The following is a 12804-nucleotide window of genomic DNA, read 5'->3' on the forward strand; positions in this document are numbered from 1 at the left end:
AGTCCAGTGCCTCACAAGCAGTGCACCACTCATCCTGAGGGGTTTGGAGCAAGAGTGAGTGGTGCTGCGTTTAGAAGAGGCAATGTGGAAACAAGCGCACTGTGGTTGGCTAGGAGGTCAGGATTTTCTTACAAGGCCAGGGGGTCCTATTTTTTAGGGTAAGGCAAGCTGGCCATGGCTGATTGGAGGACTGTGATTGGTGTATGTTAGGGCTCCTTGGCAGCAGGTGTTTCCCATAAGTACAGGTGACTTAGGTGCAGATTTGTGGCATGGGCTGGGCCACCCAGGTGGCCTGTTTTATGAGTTCCAATATACGTATCACCTTTATCATTCTCTTATGCCGTTTTAAATGAACTCTAAAATTATTATTGAAAAAGGCTCAGTGACTAGTTCAGATGGCAGATGTTTATATGTCATTTTCGATCCAGAGATCCAAAATACAGAATTTCATATGTAGGTACAATAATTTTCTAAACTGAATTAGGCTTTTCGCATAAAGTACCAGGGTATTCAAAATTAATGACCTCTCATCTGAGTGATTAAAAATTAGAAGAAAAAAATTCATAACACATGTGATATTATTTAGTTTTATAAGCTGTTAATATCCTAATAACAGTTCTAAGAGCTTTAAAAATAAGAGAAAATTACGATATATATTTAAATATGTATTTGTTCATACATTTATTTTGGAGGCCTAATTTATATTTTTTCCTTAGCAGGTTTTAAATTATATTTCTCCATAGTTTTTTTTTAAACTATCATTTTATAATTCTTAGTTTAACAGGGAAACCAGATTTATCTCAGTGTCAGTAAATGGTGATAGTGAATTCAAATCTAGTTGGCATAGAATTCTCTGAAGTCTTCTATCATACCAGTGATTAAATTGAATTCTTATTCTTATGTAATTTTTTTCTTGAGGATACTATAGTTTAAAGAATCATTTTGTCTGTCCTAATTATTATGTATAATTTTGTTTATTTAGTGAAATAGAATTGTTTAAACTTTACTAAATATTATAGAACTTAGGTACTGTTCAATTACAGAGTATTTTGTTTTGAAGATGTGTTTAAATTTAATGTCTCTGAAGACAACTTCTGTATTCCAACTTGGGCCTGCACCTACTTGAATTTGAAAATAGAGAAAACAGAAGAGTTTAGATAAATGATGCAAATATGATCCACATGGTAGAATGGTGCTTTGCAATATTTACAAGGTACTTAATACAAGTCAGCAAGTTAGGTTGGCCCTCACTGTTTGACTAAGAACAAGAGACAAAATAGTAAGGGTTAGAGGAAGTGCGTAAGAATCTGAAGAAAATAAAATGAACCAGAGAAAGCAGCCTTAAAGTTGGTAATTAATCTGTGCCAAATAGAGGGGATGCTGGGGCTTAAAGAGGCAAAAAAAAAAAAAAAAGAAAGAAAAAAAAAGGAGAGGGGAGAGACGTATAAAGCTGTGTTGGTGAGCCATTGACGTATAAAGCTGTGTTGGTGAGCCACTGAGCTACTGGGAGCATGGTTCTAACTGGCAGAAAGTGGAAGATGCTGGTCACATTGACTGCTGGCGAGGAGAGGAGGGAGAAAGCACCTCTTTAAAAGAATTTATGTCAAAATGGTGTTGTTCAGTGGTCCATCACATTGAATCAACACACCTTTACTGAAAACATTATTTAGCAAATGCTTTAGGGACACATTGCTCTTATTCCTTGAACTTGAAAACCTTTTCTTGTTGATCTTTAATATGGGTCATTGAACAGATTCTTTTTTACTTGATTAAATAAATGGTAACAAGACTTAGGTCGACTTCTTCTGTTACTGTACTTACTCAACAGTTCACTTGGTCAAATTTCTATCCCCTCTACAAGATTAAGAAAATTAGTGGTCACAATGTAATGTAATTTATTCAGCTTGAAAAGTTATTGAGGCATATATTTTCCCACCTTCTTAACCATCATTTTTTTGTTAGAAGCATTCCCTGAAGTGTATGATGAGTCAACATTTCTTTCGCTAAGTCCAGTAAAATCAATGCATTATTTAATTTAAAATGTTATAAATCACATGCATGTTAATGTTCTTTGCCTAATATTTAATTGGAGGCTTTTTTTCTCAATTAGCTCACCAAAATGTTACTAGGTTCCTCTGTGGCTGTCTGGTATTTGAACAGAGAGGCAATGAATTAGTATAATGGAACAGCGCGATTGTCATTTCTGCATTTTTATAGGGTTTTTTTTAAAGAAAGCTGTGCCAGAAAATGTACTATATTACTAAATATAAGATCCATACCCTTCCCTAAGGTACTTTTTCACCTCACTATCTAGACACTTCTTTATTCTCTATCATAACACCAGTCAAGAAATGGGATGTTTTTCCAAGGTAAAAGAAAAGTCTCATGCATCAAAGTTTAAACTGCTAAAACAGATATCAGGGAGTGGCTGCTTTTAATTTGACAGAAGATCTTCTAAATTACAAAAAAATTTCCTAAAGATGACTTTAAAGAGACAACTCCCTTAATGTGCTGAGAATCAAATCAAAGAATGTTCCAAGTTTTAAACACGTTCTTTTATGGGCACACCTGTTCCTAATATTCATATGTAAATGGTAGCTATTTCCATGTGTGTCTCAGTGTGGTGGGTAAATGAAAACTGGTTTGTGAATTGCTAATGTTGGAAAAATAGTCAAGATGGTTTCATCTCCTCTTATTTTGTGCTATCTTGTCCAGCCAACCTCTCATCCTTTCATCCCAGTCCCAGAGGAGAGGGTGAGGGGCAAAGGGAAGTCACACTCTAAGATGCATGCTCTGTGGAAAGAGAGGAAACTATTAGATAACATTTAATTGTTTTCTCCTATTGTAGTTCTTAGTGCCCTTAGATCGAGATAATCCATGTCACTTTAAGTTTTTAGTAAATTGATCTGTGTAACTGGACCCCATAGGATTTACAACAGTCATTTCTGTGAATTGTGAATCTGGTCACATTTGTTCTTCATGAAATCATGGAAAGGTTTAACATGCATTTTCATGGGTAGCTCTGGGTGCGAGCTCCTTCGAAGTGATACTTTAATGGCTTTTTAAGATGGTACCTAGTACCTGTACCTTGTACCTCATACTTAGTACCACATAATAGATGCCTAGATAAAGGACAACATATATTGTTAAACTTTCTGAGGGGCTGTCTTGTTTAAATGCCTGTTGTGAACGTAATCTTATTTATGGGAATGTTGTTACTGTTGGGTCACCAATGTGTAATAAGCACTTACTGTGAGACAAGGACTATTCTAATAATTTTACCTCTTCTCTTTTGCTTAACCTCAACACAAACCTATGCATTTGGGCGCATTATAGAACACTCACTTTATATGTAAATAAGTGGACTTGAAGACACCTCTTGCCCAATGTCATACAGTGAGTTGACTTGAGACTTTCTGTCATGTTGTCATTGACTCGTATGTTCCTTCACTGGCTCTTGCTTCCGTCTCAGTAATTCAACATTAAAAAACTACAATCTTTCATTCCTATTATTGTAAAACCATATTCAAGTATAGTACAAGGGTGAGCAGTTCACCATGATGACCCATTCCTCGTTTGTTTGAAAAATTAACCAAGAGGAGGGACAGACCTCAGGGGAAACACATACCACTTGGAGATAAACTCTATTTTGTTTTACTGTTAAAATTTAACTTTTAATATCTTTGCAGTATTTACTCAACTGTCAGTAAAATGATAAATCTTCTACCTCATTTCACAAGAGGGCAGCACTTTCTTTTAAAATTTTAAGTATGACTTAAAACATACAGTCAAATTAACTTTTTCTGTCTTGACGTTAAGCTTGAGTAGTTTGCAGAACCTCTTTCTTTGGGGAAATTTATGAACAAGAGAAGTGCAGATTTTCAGAGTAACTTGGAATCCTTTCAGAAAATGGAAAGATGGATTAAAACAACCACTAGAATTTTTTATTTGAAAGTTGAGTAAAATGACCTATTTTGGTAACTTTGTTATTGTATAAGTCTGCCAAGATCATGACTTTCTCTTCAATTATAAAATCACATTAAGGGTATGTCATTTTAGTAAATTCTAATTGTTTTACTCTTGTTAATTAAAAACATTTATTGGACAATAGCTTTACGTTAAGCAGTCTACGGGTCATTTGAGGCACAAATTAACTTTTTCTCCTTCTCTCAAAGATCTTACTCCCTATTGGAGTGAGAGGAAAGGTGAAACAAAATCACAAAACAACTTCTGAACAAAACAAGCTACAGGTAAGTAAAGTACAGGGTAATGGTGCCCGAGCTAGCCTATGTGGAAAGGAAGTTGTTAAATTGAAGCTACCCTGCGGAGCTTTGAGTAGAGGGTGGAAATTGAATTGGAACTTGACGGCTGGATAAAATTTGAATGGATAGAAAAAAAGGAGGCTATTTTTCAAGAGAAAAGAATACTATCAACAGAAATAAAGTAGTGTATGTACTGGAGAAAGTTAGAAAGTGTATCCCTGAAAACATTGTGAGGGAAACACACCTGGAATGTGTAGCAAGGTCACTAGCCACGTGTAACTTTTACATAATAAACTAAAATTAACTAAAATTAAACAAAATCAAAATGTGGTTCCTCAGTCACTCTAGCCACATTTCAGGTGTTCAATAGCCATGCTACTCTTCTGGACATCAAAGATAGAGAACATTTCCAGCATCGCAGAAAGCTCTGTTGGACAGTGCTAGATACAGTTTAGATATTTTGGAGTTGGAATGTGAAGAACGATTTAAACAAGATAGAAGAGCTGATATGATAGTATCAGGAACCTTTGAATTCTAAAGCTGTATGCAGGGATTGGACTTTTTATTTATTATTATTAAATGCTTTCTATGGACCAAACACAGCTCACCAGATTTGTATATTGTATAAGTCTTCTTTAAAAAGTCATAGTTAATTTACATTTGAAGTGAACTGTTATTATTCTACTTTTATAGATGAGGAAGTTGAAGATGAGATCAGTGATTTTTTGATTAAAGTGGTTTTTGTAGAGAATTTAGTTTGGTTGTCATGCTAATAGGATACAGAAGATAATCTGAAGCTGGAGGAGAGAGGTGTCAGGGAGGATGGCTTGAAGAAATCCTATTAGAAGGTGAGTGAGAAAGCTGAAGCAAGAGAGTATCAAAAATACTAAGAGATTTTGATATTTAAATAGTTGGCAATTTAGGTATATTTATTGGTGATTCCAACTTCTTGTGAAGTTTCAATATTTTGTGAGCTTATGTAGAGACAGTATGTGTGACACAGATTCAGTAAGTCAGTGACTGTATCTAGTTGTCTACTTTGTGTCAGGGGCTGTTGTAACCTTTGTGGATACATCAGTGAACAAATTGAAGACAGTATTGCTATTTCAGGAATTGCTTCACTGATGTGATGAACAGTTTATTATTTAATATTGTTCTTTAATAATTAGTGTTCACTGATGGGCTTTTTATAATATGTTTATATTTGTTGTTAAATTTTTGGTGCTGGTCATAGCCAGTGTTAACACTTAAGAAGTTATGAACGTTGTGGTGAAAATATGCAGAGATGTTTTTTAAATAATATGCATGCTTTTCGAAATAGTATAGTAATTTTTTTTCAGAGTTTTATTGACTTTTGGGGAATGTATGAAAACTTAGCAAAACCCTCATTTTCCTCTTTAGAATACCCACTGCAGGCACCCCTAGCATTGCATAGAATCATAGGAAAGTCTTAATTTTCTTGTAACAAAAATTATCCAATTGTCAATGAATTTTTGTTGAAAGTAATGACCAATCTGTAATACAGTACTAGTGAGCGGCTTCCTTCGTAAGAGTTTTTGAGTGTCTGCTGAAGTACCGGAGGATCATTTTACAAAGAAAAATCAAGGTCCAGGCAAGGGTTCAAGTGGCCTTTTTTGGGTCAGACAGCTACATAAGTGCTACAGATGAAATCACAACCCGGGTCCCTTGACTCCAGGAACACTATTCTTATTTATCCTGTGGAAGATATAACATAATAGGGCTGAGATGTAATAATACAAATAAGTAATCTAGTTCACAAGTGACATCAGTTCTTACTGTCTCATATGATTGAAAAGGTTCTGCATCGCTTTCCAGAGTATCATAGTAGTGGTACAATCTGATTCATAATTTCTAATGAGAAAGTTATACCCTAATGATTTAAGTTCTGTGTCATTCTGAGCTATAATCTTTGCTATGGGAGTGTGTAGTGTTCGCTGTAAGATAATTAAGAGGCATTAAATAAATATGCCACAGCTAAAAAGGAACAACCAATGGCTCTGGCAGTGACAATAGAGATGGGGTGGGATGAGTCAAAGAATATTATTATTCTTCAAAATACTATCCCTCAACATGTTGTAGCAACATTTCAGTTGCATATATTTTCTAAATTAGTTTCACATTTTTTCAATATCAAGCAGCCTTTGTAGCATCCTTAATAACATGTATCATGTTTTGAATCTGCTAATCAATGATAGATCTAACTTATGAGTTATATTATGAGATGAGTGTGCACATTGCCAGCAGTCATTCAGTTAAGTCTGGTGAGCAAGATGGGTGTGAAATTTTGGTAAAAGTGGCAGTATGTTTGAAAAAATCATCAGTGTTATTATTGGATCTCTTGTTAATTATAAAGGCATCTCTGAAGCAGTATTCCAAAAAGGTTTTGTGCAGTAGCAACATCACTTGAGTATTTGTTTAGCCTCCCAAGGTTATAATTTTGATGCCAGTACTGTTTTTATAAGCAGAAATACCAGATTTAGAGTTGTGCTTTTAAAGGCTCCATTACTACAATCATCTCATACTTTTATTTTAAAGTTAAAACACCAGCCAGGCCAAATTTTGGCTTTGAATTATACTCTAAATCTTTGGCTTGAGAATCTTTAATGTAGAGCTAGAGATAATAACCCTTCTTCTACTGCTTGATATGGCCTTAAACAATAACATGCCACATCTTAGTATTCCATGGTTGCTTACCTTGCAGTGGTCCATTTCCTGCACCACCATTTTGTGTTTTGGTATTGTGTTAGCACATCAAGCATACCTTCTCCAGACACAACAAGCAGGGCAGGGTTCATGCTGTCTTCTCTCTCACTGCTATGACTTAGATTCGTGAATGCAATTGCTATTTGTATTTGCAGCATCTTTTAAGCTGTTCGTGGAGTCTGGTACTCAGATCTTTCCGCCAGCTTAGTGGGTAGAATCACCAATTTGAAAGATAAAGCCATACCGCAATTGCTTTGAACAAATCAGGCTAGATATTCTTTTTTGGGTGTATATCAAGCATTTTTTATAAGCATTTCCAAAAATTGTATACTGTGGAATATCACAGTCTCAGATGACATTTAGGAGTACTGGTTTCCTTAGAAAGAGAATAGCTTGAATTGTATATTGCCTGTTTAGGCACAAAGTTATTACTTAAATAAGCTGGAGTTACCGGTTATAGAGTAACTTACCAGAACAAAAAGGCTTTGTCTCTGTCTCTTTTAGAAAAGTTTACCATTGACCAGCCCACTGCTGCTGAAAGCTTGTTTCTATTGAGGGCTGATTTGCTAGAATGTCAGACCATCTGGCACCTCAGAACTTCTGAAACTTTCAGAGACAAAAATGATTGTCTCTCGTGGCATTTACTTTCAAATTAAATGATGCCACCATTTTAAAAATAGCGATTTACCTAGAAGGACAAATGTGTTTTACTTGGGATTTTGCTGTCTGTTTATTGACTTAATTTTGTGTGGAAAAAGTACTCTGTGCCTGTGGTAGAATTTTCACACAGTGTAAAAAATAAAATAAAGTGTCCCATTCTAGGACACTCAGATCTCTGGTCCCATCATTGGTATCTTCTTAGATCTCTTTCCAGAAATATTGTCTGTATTTCATATATTGTGCCTTTACATAACTACATAATCTCCTCCCTTTTGGCATACCCAAATATATTCTCTGTATATACACATGTGTTAGAGATTATTTCTTATCAGCACATAGTGCATGATTGCTTTTCCATAGGTGTACAGCATTCCATTATGGGAATCCACCGTCATTTACTTACACAGTTACCTACTGATGGACATTTAGATTGTTTTCAGCTTTTTGCTATGTCAAATATGACTTACTGAGCATCCTTATACATACATCTGTATGCATGTTTTCAAATCAAATTCCTAGGGATAGAATTTCTGACTCAAAGTTTATACGCATTTTAATGTTTGATGAATATTGCTAAAATAGCCCCAGCCCCAAGTTTGTGATGGAAACTTTTTGGGGAAGAAACGAAGACATAATGTAGAACTCGTTGCTCATTGTAAACATATGAAGGAAGTGAGATGAAAGTACAGAAAGTAAATATAACCAAAGATCCTCAGGGAGAAAGAAAAGATGATTATACTCTGTGATTTTGGGGGAGGCATATATATGAGTATAAGTGGTTCATGTGGTGGGTATATTGACTGGTTTTCATTGAGACTCATGGAAGAGAATCATACTTATGGAGTCGAAGTCGGTCGGGGGTGTGATTTTGCAGAGAATTCAAAATGGGATGCAAAGCAGGAAGATGGCAGGAGCTTGGGTCAGAGTTGAAGTAGTAATTCAACTCTGGACTGGCCTGCAGGCATCACAAAAGCCTGCTGCTCGGTATTATATCCAGAGGCATAGTTGATCTCACTGCGTTAGTTTGAACTTCTTCAGGGTTCACTGAATGTCCAGTTCCTTAAATACATATTTAGAGTGTAGGAAAAATGCCTTCCTGGGATGAGTACCAGTATTTTACTTGGGATTGAAAACAGCACCTTCAATTTTTATTTATCTTGACACATTTTTTGTTATTAAAATTTGCATTTTGATTTTGGCTTTAATTTTCTGAATCTGGATAGCTGGGGAAAGGTGGAAGAACCCTTAGAAAACCTTTAAGAACCTTCCTCCAGAGCCCTGTGTCATTTAGTTGCATGTCCCACAGGCTTGCGCTGTCAGTGGACATCTGGAATTGTGAGGCTTGGCCGTCTGAGGTGGTTTCACTCTTGTCTGATGCTGCATATTTTTTAGGAAGGATATGGTTTTGAAACATTAACTTGTCTTGGCATTATTTTTAGTCACCTAATAAAGTGCTCTCTGAATCATTAAATATTTGGAAGGTTGTTGAAGGCTGACCCTGCACCTGGTTGGCTAATTCAGCTCAGCTGGCATTTTTCTTCCTCAAGCCCTACCGCACCCATCCACTCCCCTGAAGAAGAAAAAGCTCTTTGTGCCTTTTAAAATGTGTAGTAGAATCTTCTGACTGTGGGTTATGGAAATACATGTTGAATTTTTTTCTTACAAATAATGATTTTTATTTCCCAACGGCTACCTGCATAGCTATCAGAATAGATGACAGTATTAAGAGATAAACGTTAAACATTAAAAATAACTCTGTGTACAAAGCATATTGCGTGAACTTCCTTAGATAAAAGGAGAGTTCCGCCTTTCATCAGGGGGCTCAGGCCTCCGTTTTAGGTTGGACCTCTGCCCTTTAGGGCTGTATATTACTTTAAATAGCTAGCAGCTGACAGTCTTGGTTGCTGGCTGATGGTAACTAGAAAGGTAATGCACTGAGTAGTGTCCCCTTAATAGAACTACAGAGCTGCAGTAGACAATGAATTGAAATTTCATGTCATGATTGGGGTCTAGAAGCTGTTTTAGTTTTAAAATAAACTAAAAAGTTAGAAAGGTTATGAAAAAGGTAATTGTATATGTTCCTTTCAAAGGCATTATAATCTGGATCTTTCCTGAAGTCTGAATGGGTTTATGATATGTAAATTTTTCTCCCCATGCCTGAAGCTCTTCGTTTTGAATAAAGGCATGATGTACCGATTTATTTGTAATCACCTATTGACCTCCATATGCTTTGCTTTAGAGGCTCCCAAGAAGCTTTTCTTTTGTTTTTGTTTTTTATATTGACCAATATAAAAAAAACCTTTTAGGTTTTGCATAGGAAACATACTTTATCTTTACAGCGTTTATAAATGTGAAGTTTGTTTAGTGGGAAGGGTACTTTAAGATCCGCTATATGGGTAAGGCATAAATTAGCAAAGTATTTAGACTTCTCTTTTTGCTTATATTTGTCCGAATCCTAAAGAGTGTCTTATTGCCTCAGTGAAATTGCTAAATAAGTTATCTTGTAACAAATCAAATGAAATATAGTTTTTAAGCATAAGAAGTTTTTAAATTATCCTGGCCTTTGAAAGTTTTTCCAAAGCCATATATGCATGTAGCTCTTTTCATTCTGGCAGTGGAATGTGGTTTTTATTAAGTAATGTAGATTTAGATTTTATCAATTCCATTATTGCGTTTTCTCCTGCTTCTGTGGTTCTGTAACCTTCACATTCTCTTGGAACTATGTGTCTATGTTTGTGACATGGCTTATTTAGCTGGAGAATCTTAGGCTATTCAGTGTTTGTTGATCTGTTACAGGAATTAGTAGTATTATGTTTATTCCACTTCATGAGGGTTAGTGCACGATTTATTTGCACACTAGCTTAAACCGGCAAAATGTCCACTGCTTCAAATTTCATCATCCAATTTACTAAGTCTCTGTGCTAATGTGCTGCTTTTCACTGGAGGCCTGTATTTTTTGTTTTAATGATTACAGGATTACTGGAGATAATATATCAAAGAGGTGCTTGGTTAAAAACATAGAAAGGGCTTTAGAGATGTAAGGAAGGTTACTAAGGGGTTATTTTGTATACAGAGTTTAAACTGAGAAAGTATTCTTATTATAGATAGCAAACATGAATATATTGTAAAATGTGCTCACATTTAGAAAAACAATTCTCATTTACATTTTAGAAGTCTTTCTTTCAATGTGTCACTTACCAAAGAGCACAGCACTTTTGAGTAACAAACTAGTATTTTGCTATTTGAATTTTGAAAAATATCTTTGGACTTACACATAAATAATCAATTTGTCTTTAGCACTTTAAAAATAAAATTTTTAATGTCAATTATACCTGTTTTTTAAAAATAGAATTTTAAGTTGCTTCCCAGTGTTTTAGTCAGAGTATAGTTACCCTGTTATTAAAATTAGATGAGAATTAATTTTTTTTTCTTTTGACTGGTTCCACATGGATCCACTGAGTATTTTCCCCCATTTTTCTCCTAAAGAGGATGTCCTCATAGCTAGGTTCATCAGTATTTTAGTTTTTGATGTTTTATAACTGTGAGTAGGGAGCTTTATTTAAGTGTCTGCTTTTCTGCCCAAGCAGAGGATGTGAGTTCTGAGAATGGGTATCACGCATCTGCAGGGCACGTCATTTGCAGGGAAGCAAGTACCTGGCATGAAGACTTTGACTTCCAGACACTCTACTTAGAATTCCATGTGGGGCCACACTCTTCTTCTCTTTCCTTATCCTGTCTTTATCTCTTCTAGGACTGAGGTACCTATCATGCTGGTAAAGTTTCCCCAGCTCTTATCTGTTGGGAAGAGTTTTTAACATGCAGGATGCTGCTGCTTTTCCATAAAGATTAGCCGTGTCTAAGGAGACAAGATATTTGGAGCTCTAACAATAACATCCCATCCTCTTCTTGATGTAAGAACCCTTTAAACATAAGGCTGTACTTCAGAGAAAGACTGTGGTACTGTCTGTAGTTCCATAGAGGTTTTCTTTAATTCACTCTTCTGATACGTGCATGGGTGGGGCGGGGGTTACGGGGGAGGCTGTATGTTTGCACACGTCTCTGATCACAATCATCCGGCACCCTGGGTGGTAGTTGGAAGTTTGCCCAGCTGAGAAAGATTGTTCTTTTTCTCTCTCTTTTATTTATTTATTTTTTGTGGTGATGTTGCTGGAGGTGGTGACGGTGGTGCTGGTGGTTCCTTTTGTCTTGTATTTATGTAAAAAGTTTATTTGTTGCTGCTGAAAGATCTCAGCATGTGGTCGCAGGGCTCTCACAGATCAGGGTCAGCCTGGTCAGTTTCTGTGTGTTTCTAACCTTCGTTTTTTGATGACTGGTCTTCATGCTGATGTCAGTGTTTTTGGTGTTTTATTTATTTTTTTTGATACAAACTGCATAGATTAATTTTATTTATAAATTTCTGGGTAATTATTAGTTTACCAGACTTGTTTTTGACATTAATTGTGTCTGTGTATAAATCTGAATTGGGTACTTTGAGGTGAAACACATTCTGCTACAAATCTCATAAAGCCAGCCTTCCTCTGGAGACACGTTGGTTTTTATGAATAAACGATGAAAATATTTTAAAAGCTTGTTGAATTTGTAGATCCACATATGTAAAACACATGCTATTTAAATACTGATACGAGAATAAGTTGGGAATGACATGGAAATAAAAATGGTTTGCAAATCCAAAAAAACAATAACCTCGTTTTTCCCTGTTGGATTTTTGTTTTCTTCTGTTGTTAATGGAGTCGTTTTCTCCACATGATTAAGTGAGTGCTAACAATTTTTGATATTAAAGTAATTCAAATAATCTTTTAGGAGACACATATTCTAATTTCAAAGGTTTTTTTTTTCTTTGCTCTATGCCCTGATGCAGAAAGCAAACTTAGTTATATTAAGATTAATGTTATCCCATTTGTGATAGTGTCACTTTAAAGAGCATTTTGTAATTATGATGAGATTCTTCATACAACTGGAGAACTATATTTCATATGAACATGTCTGTCATACTTTTATTGGTGTAATAAATAGCTATGTAATGCAAAAACAAAATCACATTTTTGCCTTGGAATGATGTTCATAATAGCAGTGCAAAGAGTACATCATTTGGATTTAACTTTTTCTTTGAAAGCATTTACTCTTAAAACTTTGTAGA

The 12804-nt window shown here is 35.4% G+C and overlaps 1 protein-coding gene across 10 annotated transcripts in view; it reads left to right on the plus strand.

The window, feature by feature from the left end:
- Window positions 1-12804, plus strand: part of UTRN (utrophin) — a 448326-nt gene that overhangs the window by 281120 nt on the left and 154402 nt on the right. The window lies entirely within an intron of this gene.

Source organism: Vicugna pacos, chromosome 8 (genome assembly GCF_048564905.1).
Source record: "Vicugna pacos chromosome 8, VicPac4, whole genome shotgun sequence".
NCBI lineage: Eukaryota > Metazoa > Chordata > Mammalia > Artiodactyla > Camelidae > Vicugna > Vicugna pacos.